Source organism: Oncorhynchus nerka, linkage group LG2 (genome assembly GCF_034236695.1).
Source record: "Oncorhynchus nerka isolate Pitt River linkage group LG2, Oner_Uvic_2.0, whole genome shotgun sequence".
Lineage (NCBI taxonomy): Eukaryota > Metazoa > Chordata > Actinopteri > Salmoniformes > Salmonidae > Oncorhynchus > Oncorhynchus nerka.
This window is the reverse complement of record NC_088397.1, coordinates 31,662,367-31,678,326: the sequence shown is the minus strand read 5'-3', so window position 1 is coordinate 31,678,326 and position 15,960 is coordinate 31,662,367. Positions and strand designations below refer to the sequence as shown.

Genomic DNA, 15,960 nt, shown 5'->3' with positions numbered 1-15,960 from the left:
TACACATACAGTAGAAACGACAACAAGATACAGTTGTATGTAAACTTCGGACTTCAACTGTATACAGAAAGTAAGGAACTTACTTTTATAGGAACGCACACATTCAACGCACATGTTCAAAGTTATTATTTGTAAGGAAAACAACAAGGCAATGCGAGCGCCAGCCAGAAAATGTTCAAAAATGTGCATACTTGATCTGCGCAAACATTGGTGAGGTGCGTGGGCTCTCCTCAAAGAGAGAAGTTTGTCCGGCTCAGTAAAGCATCAAACATAAATTGTCCACAATGCTGAAATGGGCTACTTCCATGTGAATATTTTCATTTTTTATTTCACCTTTATTTAACCAGGTAGGCTAGTTGAGAACAAGTTCTCATTTGCAACTGCGACCTGGCCAAGATAAAGCATAGCAGTGTGAACAGACAACAACAGAGTTACACATGGAGTAAACAATAAGTCAATAACATAGTAGAAAAAAATAATCTATATACATTGTGTGCAAAAGGTATGAGGAGGTAGGCAATAAATGGGCCATAGGAGTGAATAATTACAATTTAGCACTGGAGTGATAAATGATCAGATGAACATGTGCAGGTAGAGATACTGGTGTGCAAAAGTAAATAAAAAAAAGTAAATAAAATAAAAACAGTTGAGGTAGGTAAATTGGGTGGGATATATACCGATGGACTATGTACAGCTGCAGCGATTGGTTAGCTGCTCAGATAGCAGATGTTTAAAGTTGGTGAGGGAGATAAAAGTCCCCACACCACTAGAATGAAATTAATACACCTAAATTGAAACAGTTTTTAGAAAATACAACTTGTTAGAAAATAATTAGAAATTGACAAGTTGAAACACAGCCTTTAGATAATTAGCAGGCAGTGCGTGTTAACTGTCCTGTTGCATAGTAATCACATTTTGGAACAGTGAGTGCATTCAGACATCACGTGCATGAAACAACTCACGCTGGGGCGACAGTTAGAGATATTAGGAACTCACTTATGAAAAGGTTAATAGAAGTATAGAATATTATGATATAGAAGCTAAAATCAAAATGATTGCATTAAAATGTAATGATTATCACACAAGTGATGAAAGTATGGAACGTGATGGAAATGTTATACTTGTGCTTTTCTATTTACCAATTTCGATGTTCTATATTTGTGCTTAATGATGAATTAATTATGCAAAATCCTGCAAATATAACTTGTCTGTGTATAGCTGTATATAAGACAACTGCTGGGACTGCCCCAGCAGAGCTTCTGACAGACGTTCACTATGGTGCATTAAGTTTGATGGAACCTCTCCAGCACGCTGACAATCGACAATGATTCATTTAAGATTGACCTTGAGTGTCCCTGCGTAAGAATCTCCACACCAACATCAATAAGGGATCATAGTTTTCACCTGCAGTCTATGTCATGGAAAGAGCAGGTGTTCCTAATGTTTTGTACACTGTGTACATTCAACCAAATGCCAGATGGCCAATCCGTCCCTACACACACACACACACACACACACACACACACGACTGTCAGTAATATCAAAGCTGAAGCGCTGCAGGCATAGAGTTAGAAGAGAGGAGTCATTTTTGCCCATCTCTAACACACCCGATTCAAATAATCATGGTCTTCTCTATAGACCAAATCAAATGTATTTATACAGCCCTTCTTACATCAGCTGATATCGTGCTGTACAGAAACCCAGCCTAAAACCCCAAACAGCAAGCAATGCAGGTGTAGAAGCACGGCGGCTAGGAAAAACTCCCTAGAAAGGCCAAAACCTAAGGAGAAACCTTGAGAGGAACCAGGCTATGAGGAGTGGCCAGTCCTCTTCTGGCTGTGACGGGTGGAGATAACAGAACATGGCCAAGATGTTCAAATGTTCATAAATGACCAGCATTGTCAAATAATAATAATCACAGTAGTTGTCGAGGGTGCAGCAAGTCAGGACCTCAGGAGTAAATGTCAGTTGGCTTTTCATAGCCGATCATTAAGAGTATCTCTACCGCTCCTGCTGTCTCTACAGAGTTGAAAACAGCAGGTCTGGGACAGGTAGCACGTCCGGTGAACAGTTCAGGGTTCCAAAGCCGCAGGCAGAACAGTTGAAACTGGAGCAGCAGCACGGCCAGGTGGACTGGGGACAGCAAGGAGTCATCCTGCCAGGTAGTCCTGAGGCATGGTCCTAGGGCTCAGGTCCTCCGAGAGAGAGAAAGAAAAAGAGAGAGCATACTTAAATTCACACAGGACACCGGATAAGACAGGAGAAGTACTCCAGATATAACAAACTGACCCTAGCCCCCCGACACATAAACTACTGCAGCATAAATACTGGAGGCTGAGACAGGAGGGGTCAGGAGACACTGTGGCCCCATCCGACGATACCCCCGGACAGGGCCAAACAGGCAGGATATAACCCCACCCACTTTTCCAAAGCACAGCCCCCACACCACTAGAGGGATATCTTCAACCACCAACTTACCATCCTGAGACAAGGCTGAGTACAGCCCACAAAGATCTCCGCCACGGCACAACCCAAGGGGGGCGCCAACCCAGACAGGAAGATCACATCAGTGACTCAACCCACTCAAGTGACGCAACCCTCCTAGGGACGGCATGAAAGAGCACCAGTAAGCCAGTGACTCGGCCCCTGTAATAGGGTTAGAGGCAGAGAATCCCAGTGGAGAGAGGGGAACCGCCCAGGCAGAAACAACAAGGAAGGTTCGTTGCTCCAGAGCCTTTCCGTTCACCTTCACACTCCTGGGCCAGACTACACTCAATCATATGACCCACATTCAGTAAGGACTTAAAGGTTGAGACCGAGTCTGCGTCTCTCACATGGGTAGGCAGACCATTCCATATAAATGGAGCTCTATAGGAGAAAGCCCTGCCTCCAGCTGTTTGCTTAGAAATTCTAGGGACAATTAGGAGGCCTGCGTCTTGTGACCGTAGCGTACGTATGTATGTATGTATGTACGGCAGGAGCAAGCCCATGTAATGCTTTGTAGGATAGCAGTGAAACCTTAAAACCAGTCCCTGGTGAGCTACAGTTCTGTAGGTTTTCACTCCAACCCTAATCTAGCACACCTGATTCTAATAATTAGACGGTTATTAAGCTGAATCAGGACAAAAACCTACAGCGGGGTAGCTCTCAAGGAACAGACTTGGAGAGCCCTGCTCTTGACCCCTCAAACACAACTCTGCACCATGAAGCCAGTTTTCATAACTCCCCTCTAATCAGGGACTGATTTAGACCAGAGACACCAGGTGGGTGCAATTAATTATCAAGGCAAACCGATAACCAGCAGGCTCCGGCCTTGTAGGGAAAGAGTTGAATACCCCTGGTCTAGACCATAGCTGTGTTGGAATACTTATACTAACTGCACTATTTGTGATGTAAATTGAGTATGTAGTATGCTTATTGGTCATAGTATGGATATAGTTAATATGCCAAACATTCCCGGATGTCGTACTACATTTGCCAAAATACGAAGTATACAATTAGTGGACACTATTTCTGTTCTTTTGGGGCTCATTATGCGATTCTTCAGAAATGGGCGTGACTTCACATCATTTTCAGATTTGAATAAAATTGTGGAAAATATGCAGCTGAAGTCCATTGACAGCAGATACAAATTCATTGCTTTAACTAATTATGACATGTTAAGAAAATGTTGTGCAATATGATAAAGTAATGGCTTTTCAAATAAGTTACGCTACATGTTATGTTGTCTGACAATTTGTTAGCTTCGCTAGCCTTACGAACAGCATATCATATCATTACTGTAGTTGCTTGTATGTACCAGTATGTTAGCTAGCTACAGTCCAGTTGTACAACTGACTAGGTTTCCCCCTTTCCACTAACGTTAGTTGGCTACTAATACATCGAATTTGCCAGTATATTAACTATATACCAACTAACTACCCAACGTTTATTGACTTGATAATTCACATCATTCTTAGCTTAGCTAAGTGGTTTTGTCATTTTGAGTTCTCAATGGACATTGTTAATGAAGTCGTAAGATGTCAAGCTAGTAATTTTTTGGCTATGCTAACTAGCTAGCAAGAAGTTGCATAGCAACAGCATCAACTTCCGGTACACAGGTGAAGAGAGAGTACACTTATCTGAAAGGATACTGTTTGTTTACAGTATACTAAAATGAACTTATAGTATGTAGTATATACTCATTAAGTATGTAGTATACAGTATGATAGTATGGGTATTCAACCACCGCTCACGTCTTAACTTCTGCTTTTCATAACCTTCTTTGACAGCATGGATGGTTCCAATCAGAACAGCTAGTAGAATGTTCCGTTTTGTGAAAAAAATACATTTAACAAACCCCTAGCCATAGATCTGCTTTTGCCCAGGTATCTTATGCCTCGATGTTGCAATACTGGGGACCCCATGATGTTGATCCTAATAGCCACTCATCACTTTCTCTGAAACACTGGGGGCCTTACATGTCAGAGAGGAGAGAGCAGTGGTAAAGGTCACTGATGGGTCAAAACAGCACAGATTGAAAATGCTGATCGAGTCAAAACCAGAGCCAACTGGTGCTTGCCCATCACTGTCAGGCTGTGTTTAGAGAGGCAGCCCAATTCTGACATTTTTTCCAATAATTGATCTTTTGACCAATTGTGTTTTCACATCAGATATTTTTCAGATCTGATTTGTCAAAAGACCAATAAGTTTAAAAAAAAACTGAATTGGACTGCCAATCTAAATGCTGCCTGACACCCAGATTCAAGTATTCAGCTAATCAAATGTTTCTCTCTGGCCTAGAGCCAGGGAGAAGGAATAAAAAATGTAATGATGTCATGGCAATTTTGTCCACTAGGTGACATAATTCGTTTAGATGTATCTGCCTGTTGATAATTATATTTGTAATACACATTTAAACACACTTTCACAAACTATTTATCAAGCACTTATATATTATATTTATTATCACATTATAAGTCCTTTGTACACCATTGCCATTGGTTCCTCACTTTATTAGGCTACCACTTTCAGATATAGCCTAATGAGGTAATGGTCAAAGGTTATAATAAACTTGCAGTATCCTACAACAGGGGATGGCACCGACAGATATGGCAACTTTGCAGTATTTTTTGTTGTTGTGTGTGTTATTTCTTACATTATTATCCCAGACATTTATTTGTGTTATTACATATAGCTGGAAATAACGTTTTGTGACCAATAAAATGTGATTTGAACTGTGCAACGGTCTGGGGTTGGTAGAATAGGAACACCAACAAATGATAAATAATTTGTGTGTGGAATTAATGTAAGAGATTAGAAAGAATTTGCAAAAAAGTTAATTTTAATTCTAACTTGACAGGGTAATGTATGAGGTTTGGCAAACATGAATCAGTCCATATGAATTTGCATAACAATCCCATGAATTTGTACATGGAATTGGCTTCTTCAGCAGTCTGGTTAAGATGAGTCGAGAACTGCACCCCGCAATTCAGGGCGTTCCTGCCCCTCTTTATACAGTACTTTTACATTTTTATAGCAGGAGGCGAATGGGAACTCCAATACAGTAGATGGCGGTAAATGCACCATAATGTCGAATGCCAACCGCTGATACACCCAACAGAAGAAGAGGTGAGGCAGATAAACCTTAGCTTAGGGATCGAAACTTTGATGGGGGCACAAAAATGTTTGCCATAAAGTGGAGACAAATGCAGTTTAATGATACCTGAGTGAGTCTGACTAACAATGGGAGTATTTCAATCATTATAACACGTTTTGATAGCTGGCTGCAAAACGAACTTAGCAATAATAATTTAAATGTTAGCTGACATAAGATAACTTCTGATGCACAACCAAATTTCGAAATGATACCTTGTATAATACCCCGACTGAGTTCCAAAAATATTGTTTCGGAGGGCCTTCAAAATGGGGGCCGCAGGTGGAGTGTCCTTCGCCCCCGCCTGTCGGGCACTGTTTTCCAGAAGTTCTGTTAATGACGGAGAGGACAGGTGTTCGGCAGGCGAGAGCGAAGGACAAATGTGTGCTTGCTTAGTCTTAATAAGGAGTCCGGTACACGGGAGCACACGGTGTTGCCTCCGCCTCCCGGAGTAGCTAGCGGTAGCGACACCGGTAGACGTATCCTTCGCCCTCGGTTTTCTCGGGTACACAGCAGGTGGGTGTGACGTCGTGTGTTAGCTAACTAGTAAGCAAGCAACTTAGCTAACACACGGTGTCGCCCCAGCCTCCTCCTGTGCTAGTAACAGTGTCCTTGGCCCCCGCCTGTCAGGCATGATTTTCTTGGGTACACAGCAGGCGTTAGGCACAATCACCCCCCTTACAAGCCACGGAGTCGCTCACGCCTGCAGGGGTGACGTGTAGACAGTATTCTTGCCCCCGCCTGTCAGGCATGATTTTCTTGGGTACACAGCAGGCGGGAGAAAGGTGCGACACCGTGTGTTAGCTAACTAGCCAGTAAGCTGTACGGTTTCCTGCAGTTCTGTTAACGACTGGGAGGGAAGGACACTGTCCAGCTGGAAAAGAGGACTCCGGTACACAGGAGGCGTGGTTGACAATATTTCCCTTTTGACCCACATTCGAAAGTGCCGCAAGACATACCCAAGCATGGACGGGGGCCTTCATACAGGAACCAATGGGTACTCGAGGGGGGTGGGGATGGCGTTAATGCAGAAACCAATGGGATGCTCGAGGGAGGTTTTCATGAAGGAACCAATGGGATACTCGAGAGGGGGGAGTGTTCGTGAAGGAACCAATGGGATAGTCGAGGGGTGGTGTTCATGAAGGAACCAATGGGATACTCGAGAGGTGTGTTCCTGCAGACGCAGAAATGCCCACAAGCAGGAACGCCTCGATTTGCGTGCTGCAATTGCATACTAGTACACTAGGTTGGAGAGGCGCTTGTTCACTCCCAGGATAGATGATTCGAGCCTAATTCTGGGCTGGACAGGAAACAGGAGACGCATAGCGTGCCTCACGCAACAATCCTGAGAAAGAGAACGAGGATGGGAGTATGTATGTGTTTGCATGCCGAGCTGTTAGTTCAAAAAATATGAGGACAACGGGCACTACAATTCTCTCAACTGATTCACAGAAGCGTGTTATTTCGACCATTACTGCCTTTGGTTTTCATCATCCATTGGGGTGAACACAGAAGAGGAGCCGCTGTTAAATCCCAATTTGACTGTAAGTGGATTTTGAAATCAGCTTTTCTCACCTCCAGATGTGATTAGGATTGATTTATTTATTGATAAAACCTAACAATCTACTTAATAACAAAAAATACCTTAAACGAGTTACGGTGTACCAGCCTATGCGATCCTTATTGTAGCGTCCCCACGAAGAAAGGGCCGGGAGACAGGGAATGATAGCCTGCTGGGTGTGAATTGTTTGTTGAGGAAGGGTAGTTGGTTGTATAGGACCTAACATTTAAAATATGGCTGTGTTTTTAGATCAACATCTACCTTTTTTATAAACCCTATGATGTCAAAGCTAGTGGTCTGTTTGAAAGAGTTCTATGCTTTTGCGGTGTTCTTATGCGGCCATTGAATACTCCTTGGATAAAGGGTGTGTGTGGCTGGCCAGACTAGGGAACACCACAGACTGACCATGACCTATTGAAAAGGATAACTGGACAACTGCTGTTAGGTCATTATACTACGGACTGTTTAAAAAAAAAACAGGCCGGGATAGCACTGTCTGTGTGAATTGCTTATATGAATGTCAGTTGATGATGGTCAAGGATGGGTGAAATGCTTTCATGCTAATTTTATGATTTCATCGTCTCTCATCCAAGTCGATTTGTGTAACGGAGAATAGCCTACTGCGCAATGTCATTTTCAGCGACACGAAAGGCCTATTGCCTCGTTGAACAACGATATTGATGCCAGTGTCCCCACCCTGTTCAGACGGGTCTCGGATTAGACATAGCATAAGGCTGTAACATAACAAAATGTAGAAAAAGTCGAGGGGTCTGAATGCCAAGCGTCACGTCTGGAGGAAACCTGGCACCATCCTTACGGTGAAGCATGGTGGTGTCAGCACTCAGGACCTCAGACTGGGGTGAAGGTTCACCTTCCAACAGGACAAAGACCCTAAGCACACAGCCAAGACAACACAGGAGTGGCTTCGGGATACGTCTCTGAGTGTCCTTCGATCAGACTTGAACCCGATCGAACATCTCTGGAGAGACTTGAAAATAGCCGTGCAGCAACGCTCCCCGTCCAACCTGACAGAGCTTGAGAGGATCTACAGAGAAGACTGGGAGAAACTCTCCAAATACAGGCGTGCCAAGCTTGTAGCATCAAACCACAGAACACTCAAGGCTGTAATCGCTGCCAAAAGTGCTTCAACAAACTACTGAGTAAAGGGTCTGAATAGTTATGTAAATGTGATATTTCCGTTTTTTAAACCTGTTTTTGCTTTGTCGTTATGGGGTGTTGTGTGTAGAGTGATGAGGGGAAAAATACATTTTAGCCTAAGGCTGTAACAAAATGTGGAAAAAGTCAAGGGGTCTGAATACTTTATGAAATATGAAATAACACATAGGGAATCATTGTTCTACAAAGTGGAAAATAGTAAAAATAACCTTGGAATGAGTAGGTGTGTCAACTTTTGACTGTTAATGTATGTGTATGAGTGTTTCTTGGCTAAATCGAGCCTGTGGTTCAAAGACAAACACAGAATTGAGAGTATGACTGGGTTTCTCCGCTCTTAGCTTCAGACAGACATTCACACTGTTAAACTAATGACCCTTCGATGAACGTAGAGTTCATTGCTCCTCTTTGCAAAGGAGCAGAGTGCAAGGCCTCTCACGGGATGCCATATGTACCCAGGTTGCCAATGCCTGCTAAAATATCCGAACAAACATTTGTTGGGTGGGCATTTTTTACTCTGTTTTCCCAGCCCTACTAGAGGTTTCTTTTTGATGAGCTCTTCTTGCGAGGAGGCACAGGCTCTGCTGGAACGCGGTAAGATTGCTAGTGAAATGAGGCCTACTGGGTGACGCCGATGAGAACTTATGACACCTATCTGTCCAATATTTTATGACCATATGGTATTTTTCAGGCAAGCTTGTAATGTAGCTTACCGTACCTCCACAAGGCCCTGGAAACACTGAAACTTACCCTAATCTCTGTGTTGGGAGACAGAGCAGTAACCTCTCTATAGGCAGTGCCAGCAGCATACCGCCCTGCATCCCACTGCTGGCTTGCTTCTAAAGCTAAGCAGGGTTTGTCCTGGTCAGTAGCTAGATGGGAGACCAGATGCTGCTGGAAGTGGTGTTGGAGGGCCCGTAGGAGGCACGCTTTCCTAAGGTCTAAAAAAAAAATAATATCCCAATGCCCCTGGGTAGTGATTGGGCATATTGCCCTGTGTAGGTTGCTGTCTTTCGGATGGGATGTTAAACGGGTGTCCTGACTCTCTGTGGTCACTAAAGATCCCATGGCACTTATTGTAAGTGTAGGGGTGTTAACCCCGGTGTCCTGGCTAAATTCTCAAGCTGTCCCTCATACCCTCACGGTCACCTAATCATCCCCAGCTTACAATTGGCTCATTCGTCCCCCTCCTCTCCCCTGTAACTATTCCCTAGGTCATTGCTGTAAATGAGAATGTGTTCTCAGTCAACTTACCTGGTAAAATAAAGACCTAACACCAAAGTAAATTCACCAACAGAACATGGGTGTATTCATTAGTGCAGAATGTTTTTCAATGAAAAACAAAAACAATAATTTATTGGACACATTCTGGTAGGTCCCTCCCCATTTGGGCCTGTATGCTTTAGTTTGGTTCTTGGTGAATACACCCCAGTTGTGGGCCAGATGATGATGATGACGACAACCAACTATCCAGTAGGTGGTTTCATAGTTTCCTAGTGAACACTGTTTACATTTACAAAGGACAGCAAGTAGCAGGAGTTGTGGTTTCACTTTTGGCATGACAGCGATTTCACTGTCATGCCAGAGGAACAGAGGAAAAATAATGGAAGGAATTGCATAAGTGAGGTGTTGTGCATATCACAGCAAAGACGTATCCATTCGAAAGTTGAGCCCTACTTCCCGTTCACTTTTGGAGTTCTGAAAGAACTTGTAGTAGCTCCACCTTGCCTTTCAATAGGCTAGATTGAATTTTTGTAATTATTGCTTATGCCTATCCAGTCCTCACAGATCTCCCCACAAGTGTCTAGGGCAGTGTTACTCATTGTTCTTTGTAAGGGGGCAACTTTGTCAGAGGGCTGCACTTATCTTTAATTTGTTGTACTTTTTCTTCAAATATTATCAATTGAGAGCAATGGAACACATGCAATTGTTTTGATGTACATCACAAATATATATATATATATATATATCACACACACACACACATCACATGTATAAGACCCATATCTTATTTATTCGTTTTTTAATTTAACCTTTAACTAGGCAAGTCAGTTTGGAACAAATTCTTATTTACAATGGCGGCCTAGGAACAGTGGGTTAACTGCCTTGTTTAGTGGCAGAATGACAGAGTTTTACCTTGTCAGCTCGGGGATTTGATATAGCAACCTTTCGGGTTCCTGGCCCAACTCTCTAACCACTAGGCTACCTGCCGCCCCATTACCTTCATTTACTAAGGTTTAGTTCAGTAGCTGGATGAATGAAAACATGCCTTCTGCTCCTTGACTGAATTAATTCAAAAGGTATAGTCTGTTGCTATCCTTGTGAGGCAATCCAGGTGTGCATTGGTCAGTCTTTCTCTGTTTTTGTTTCACAATGTTCATTTGTTGAGTTCCTTCTCCTTCCCTCGCATGTTTGGGGTGCCGTCAGTGAGCAAAGGTGCCAGATTTGATCAGTCAATATTATCAGCAAAAAATGTAACTAGGGCTTTCTGTATATCCTCTCGTGTTTGTCCCTGAAGGGGCAGTAAACATAAAAGTTCCTCTCTGATCGACCCGTTTTGAGGGAAAAGGACCCAAACACATAATTGGGCAATGTCGGTCACATCAGCGCTTTCGTCAAGCGCAATACCTAAAACACGGCGACGGATATGTCAGTAATCAGTTGCTTGCTGATGTCTTCTATGTGTCTTGTTATGGTTGAGTCTGAGTTGCTGTCCCTTAATTTTCTTTCAAATAGCTTCCTTGTTTGTGAAATCGGCATACAATATTTTGTCTATCTCCGTGTCTGTGAAGGCCTTGTTTCTCGCGAGTATCCAAGCAATCTCATATGTTGCCTCTGTCGTTTTCTCTGCAACAGTGCTAGATCTGTCCATTTGTTGTTCTTTGAGCGGTCCTTTGATTTGCACTATTTTGTTGTTTCTGAGGTTGCTTTGTGGAGGATATGTTTTGTCAAAGTGGGCACGGTGTGACTGGAAATTTGCTCGTTTAAAATGATTGACTGCCTTCTGGAAAATAAGACCGTGAGCTAGTCCCATTATGCAGTACAAAAATACTTGTCTGTCCATTTTCTCTTGGAACTTTCTGTGTTCTTCTTGAATCGACCGTATCCTTCTCTTAGCCACCGGAGCTACGTTAGCTAGCTGCGTTTCTCCGCCGCCATCCTCCTGATTTTTATTTTTTCCTGGTTCTCCGGGGGTTGTTCGTTCACAGCTGTCACATTGTTCTCTAGCTCTTTCCCCCTCATTTTCATTGTCAATAGATTTCCGTTTCTTTCTTTTTTTTTGTACACAATAAATCGATCCATGTCTACCAGACTGCAAAATTAACTATGGGTCAGTCGCTGTAGCTTGTGCAGTTGCGTTCTATTTGAACAAACGTTCTATTTCGGCCTTTCTGTTCAACAGCTGCGCTATACTGCCATCTATCTGCCGTCCAGGGAACAATAGATGTATTCAATGAAATGATTCAGGCCCGCATTAAACACATTGAATTGAAATTGTATCATTGTTAGTCACTGTGAGCTGCAAATTAAGGGTACCACTGGTCTAGGGGTAGTGGCTGGTTGACTTGAGATGGTGGCTTGATTATCAGGATCTTCAGTCAGTCTCACCAATAGATGTTGTGTGGTTTTGTTTCTGAAGAATTGAATGAAGGATCGCATTGCAACTTGCAGCGGTGTGGCCACATTTATTTTGAATGGCCAAAGCACTGTGTGTTAGCTGTGTTCTTTGGGGCTGATGTAGCCTGGGTTGTGTTCATTAGTTCAAAACGTTGTGCAACAAATGTAAATGCACTTATTTGAAAAATCCATGTAGTCCATTCCCGTTTTACTCCATTCCCATTAAATTTAGTACCTACTGAACACAACCCAGGCTTTGTGCACGTAAACAGCACAGTCATGGTTTGTTTTCCATTGATTGGGGGGGGGGGGGGGATCTGCCAGGAGGAGCTAGTTAGTGTCCCAAATGGCACCCTATTCCCCATGTAGTGCACTACCTTTGACCAGGGCCAATAGTGCTTTGATCAAAAGTAGTGCAATATATGGGGAATAGGGTACCATTTGGGATGCAAGCCAGGTGTTATTTTAGTTCCCTCCTCTTTTTAATTTTTTTTTTTTTTAAGGGCAGACGTAAGGGAGTTCAGTGTGCCACTGTTTCCCGAGGCCAGGGAGGGAGAAGAGTGGGAGGTAAATGAGAGACTGCATGTCTGAGAGAACTGCAGACCACAACAAAATCCACACAGCTTACAGCATGCTTTTCCAATTCGCTACTTTTGTTTAAAAAAAAAAACATGTTTGTTTTCCTTGTCTTCTCCCATATTTATCTCAGTAGTTTTTAGTGGTATAAAGGTACCACCTGTTTAAAAAAAAAAAAAAAAAATGAAAATCCCACCTACCCCTTTTCAAATATACAAAAATAATGGAAAGGCCTCTGTGTACAAGGTGCTATACAGTAGGGACAAGGAAGCCACATATAACTAACTCCCTCTTGCCTTTTCATATCCCAGTGTTCCAGTGAAAGTAGTGAAGCTGCTGATCAGATGACAAAAGCAGTCCCAGCTTGGTTAATGATCCCTAGGGACAGGGACGGAGGAGGGGAGGGTAAAGGCTGTTTCCTTAGGGGTGGGGTGTTGCACGTGTAGAAGGCCCACTGCCCTGCCACCCACCACATGTCCTTGGGCACAAAAGGTAGCCGACGAGCTAAAACACAAAGAGCAGCAATGGCATTGAGATGACGGGTGTAGGTTTAACCAGGATCTGTTACACCCAGAGGGGGTGTAGGGTGGCGGGGGCACTTCAAAGATACTCATAACTTACTGTGATAAAGAGCTGGGGGGAGGGGGGGGCAGGGAAACCTCTGATTGTGCCTGCTGATAAAGGAGGTATCCCTGCTGCAAGTGCCTTGGGCAGGTTTCTGGGTTTGGGAGAGGGCGTGGTAGGAGCCTGAGAAGGGCAGCTGGCGCCATGGTGCCCGACCGAGTGCCACCCTCATATACCAACCAGGGCCCACCCTGCCATTTCTAGATGTGAGTTTCCCCTATTATAGTCTGTCCTGGTCCTGTCCTCTGTCTCCATAGGTCCCTTAGTGTTCGTAGAGCATTTTCTTGACCTTTGACGACAGCTGCAACTGCCATTTTGGAACAAAGGCAGACAGCCAGCCACCTGCCTGCCTGCCCCGGGTCGTCTCCTATGGACCAAGATGGAGAAGGAGATTTTCACTCACCGATTGTTCACAGAAATGTACAAAATCCAAATCTAGATGACTCCATGAAATGAACAAGAAAGTCAATTTATTTTTTTCATTTGCATCATGTTATTTGATTGATACAGTAAGTCACATGTGCGTCGTTTGATTTCTTTGCAATAAGAAATGAACAGGGGTTCTTATCTGAGTGTTATAAATGGATCACGAGCACACATCTGTGGGTCCATGTCTAGATCATGTTTTCAGACTGTTAGATGGCTGGTGTTCAGACTCTGTTCTGTCTGATTGGAACGGGCAGAAAGAGGGCACCCTTGCCTGTGTTGAGGGGAATACATCTGGGTCCTCATTTAACAGGAGATTTCAGGTGATGCTATGCAGGCCTCACAGGAGCGATGAACAAAGTGATGCATAGTCTTGTCCCACAATGAAAGGAAATGCTTTCTGCCCTCTTTCTACCCTGTAAGTCCTTTCTCTCTCTTACCCCCCCCCTCTCTCTACCTTCTCTGTCCCTTCCTCCCTCCCTCTATGTAGTGTCATTATAAACAGCAGTTAGTTATTAATCAGTCAGAAGCATGAGCACCATGGTGGCTGGTTAAGGCTTCTGCACGCTTCAGTTCAGCTGGTCCAATGTTTTATGAGCTGAAATAATATATATTTTCCATACACACAAAAAGCTTATTTCTCAACTTTTGTGCACAAATTTGTTTACATCCCTGTTAGTGAGCATTTCTCCTTTGCCAAGATAATCCTGACAGGTGTGGCATATCACAAAGCTGATTAAAAAGCATGATAATTACACAGGTGCACCTTGTGCTGGGGACAATAAAAGGCCACAAAAATGTGCAGTTTTGTCACACAACACAATGTCACAGATGTCTCATGGTTTGAGGGAGCGTGCAATTGGCATTCTGACTGCAGGAATGTCCACCAGAGCGGTTGCCAGAGAATGAAATGTTAATTTCTCTACCATAAGCCCCCTCCAACCTCGTTTTAGGGAATTTGTCCAACCGGCCTCACAACTGCAGACCACGTGTAACCAGCCCAGGACCTCAGCATCCGGCTTCTGATGAAACTGTGGGTTTGCACAAACTATGAATTTCTGCAGAAACCGTCTCAGGGAAGCTCATCTGTGTGCTCGTCGTCCTCACCAGGGTCTTGACCTGACTGCAGTTCGGCGTCGTAACGGACTTCAGTGTGCAAAGGCTCACCTTCAATGGCCACTGGCATGCTGGAGAAGTGTGCTCTCCACAGATTTCAACTGTACTGTGCCGATGGCAGACTGTGTGGGCGAGCAGTTCGCTGATGTCATCGTTGTGAACTGAGTGCTCCGTGGTGGGGTTATGGTATGGGCAGGTATAAGCTATGGACAATTAACACTATTGCATTTTATTGGTGGCAATTGTAATGCATAGAGATACTGTGAAGAGATCCTGAGGCCCGTTGTCGTGCCATTCATCCACAGCCATCGCCTCATGTTTTAGCATGATAATGCACTGCCTCATGTCGCAAGGATCTGTACATGACTCCTGGAAGCTGAAAATGTACCAGTTCTTCTATGTCCTGCATTCTCAGCAGACATGTCACCCATTGAGCATGTTTGGGATGCTCTGGACCGACGTGTACCACAGCGGGTTTAATTTCCCGCCAATATCCAGCAACTTTGCACAGACATTGAAGAGGAGTGGGACAATGTTCCACAGGCCACAATCAGCCTGATCAACTATGAAGGAGACTTCGAGCTGCATGAGGCAAAATGTGGTCACACCAGATACTGACTGGTTTTCTGATCCACACCCCTACTTTTTGTGTTTTTATTTGTAAGTTATCTGTGATCAACCAATGCATATCTGTATTCCCAGTCATGTGAAATCCATAGATTAGGGCCTAATTTATTTCAAATAACTGATTATGAACTGTAACTCTGTAAAATCTTTGAAATTATTGCATTTATGTTTTTGTTCAGTGTAAGAACACAAACCGGTCATTAATTTAGATGTTTTTGCAGGAGAGATCTTAGTCGCTCAATTTTACGTCTAACTAAGATGTTTGGTGCAGTATTTCTCATGTGAAGAAAATGTGCTTGAAAACGAGTCGTCTATCATTGAATGACAACAAAACACTTAATTGAAGAATCCCTACTGATGACCAATGAGGGGGAGTAGACTTCGGCTCTGAACTTCAGCTTGCCTCGTGTGTACAACCACCTGAAAAAACCTTACCCAAGACCAAAATGTTTTCTTTGCCAAACGTTTTGCTACGGTTTGCACTAACGAGTACGATCCAGGTCTGAAGTACAGAATGGCTGCATTCCAAAACTGAAAAAGGTCTCTCCTATGACCCATCTCTTTCACCTCACTGATTTCTTCAAGGCACGGTAGCTCAAGAAGC

At 43.6% G+C, this 15,960-nt stretch overlaps 1 pseudogene; it reads left to right on the top strand.

Moving 5' to 3' along the window:
* The first annotated feature begins 5,600 nt into the window (after positions 1-5,600).
* Positions 5,601-15,960, top strand: part of LOC115144677 (ras-associated and pleckstrin homology domains-containing protein 1-like) — a 74,186-nt pseudogene continuing 63,826 nt past the window's right edge.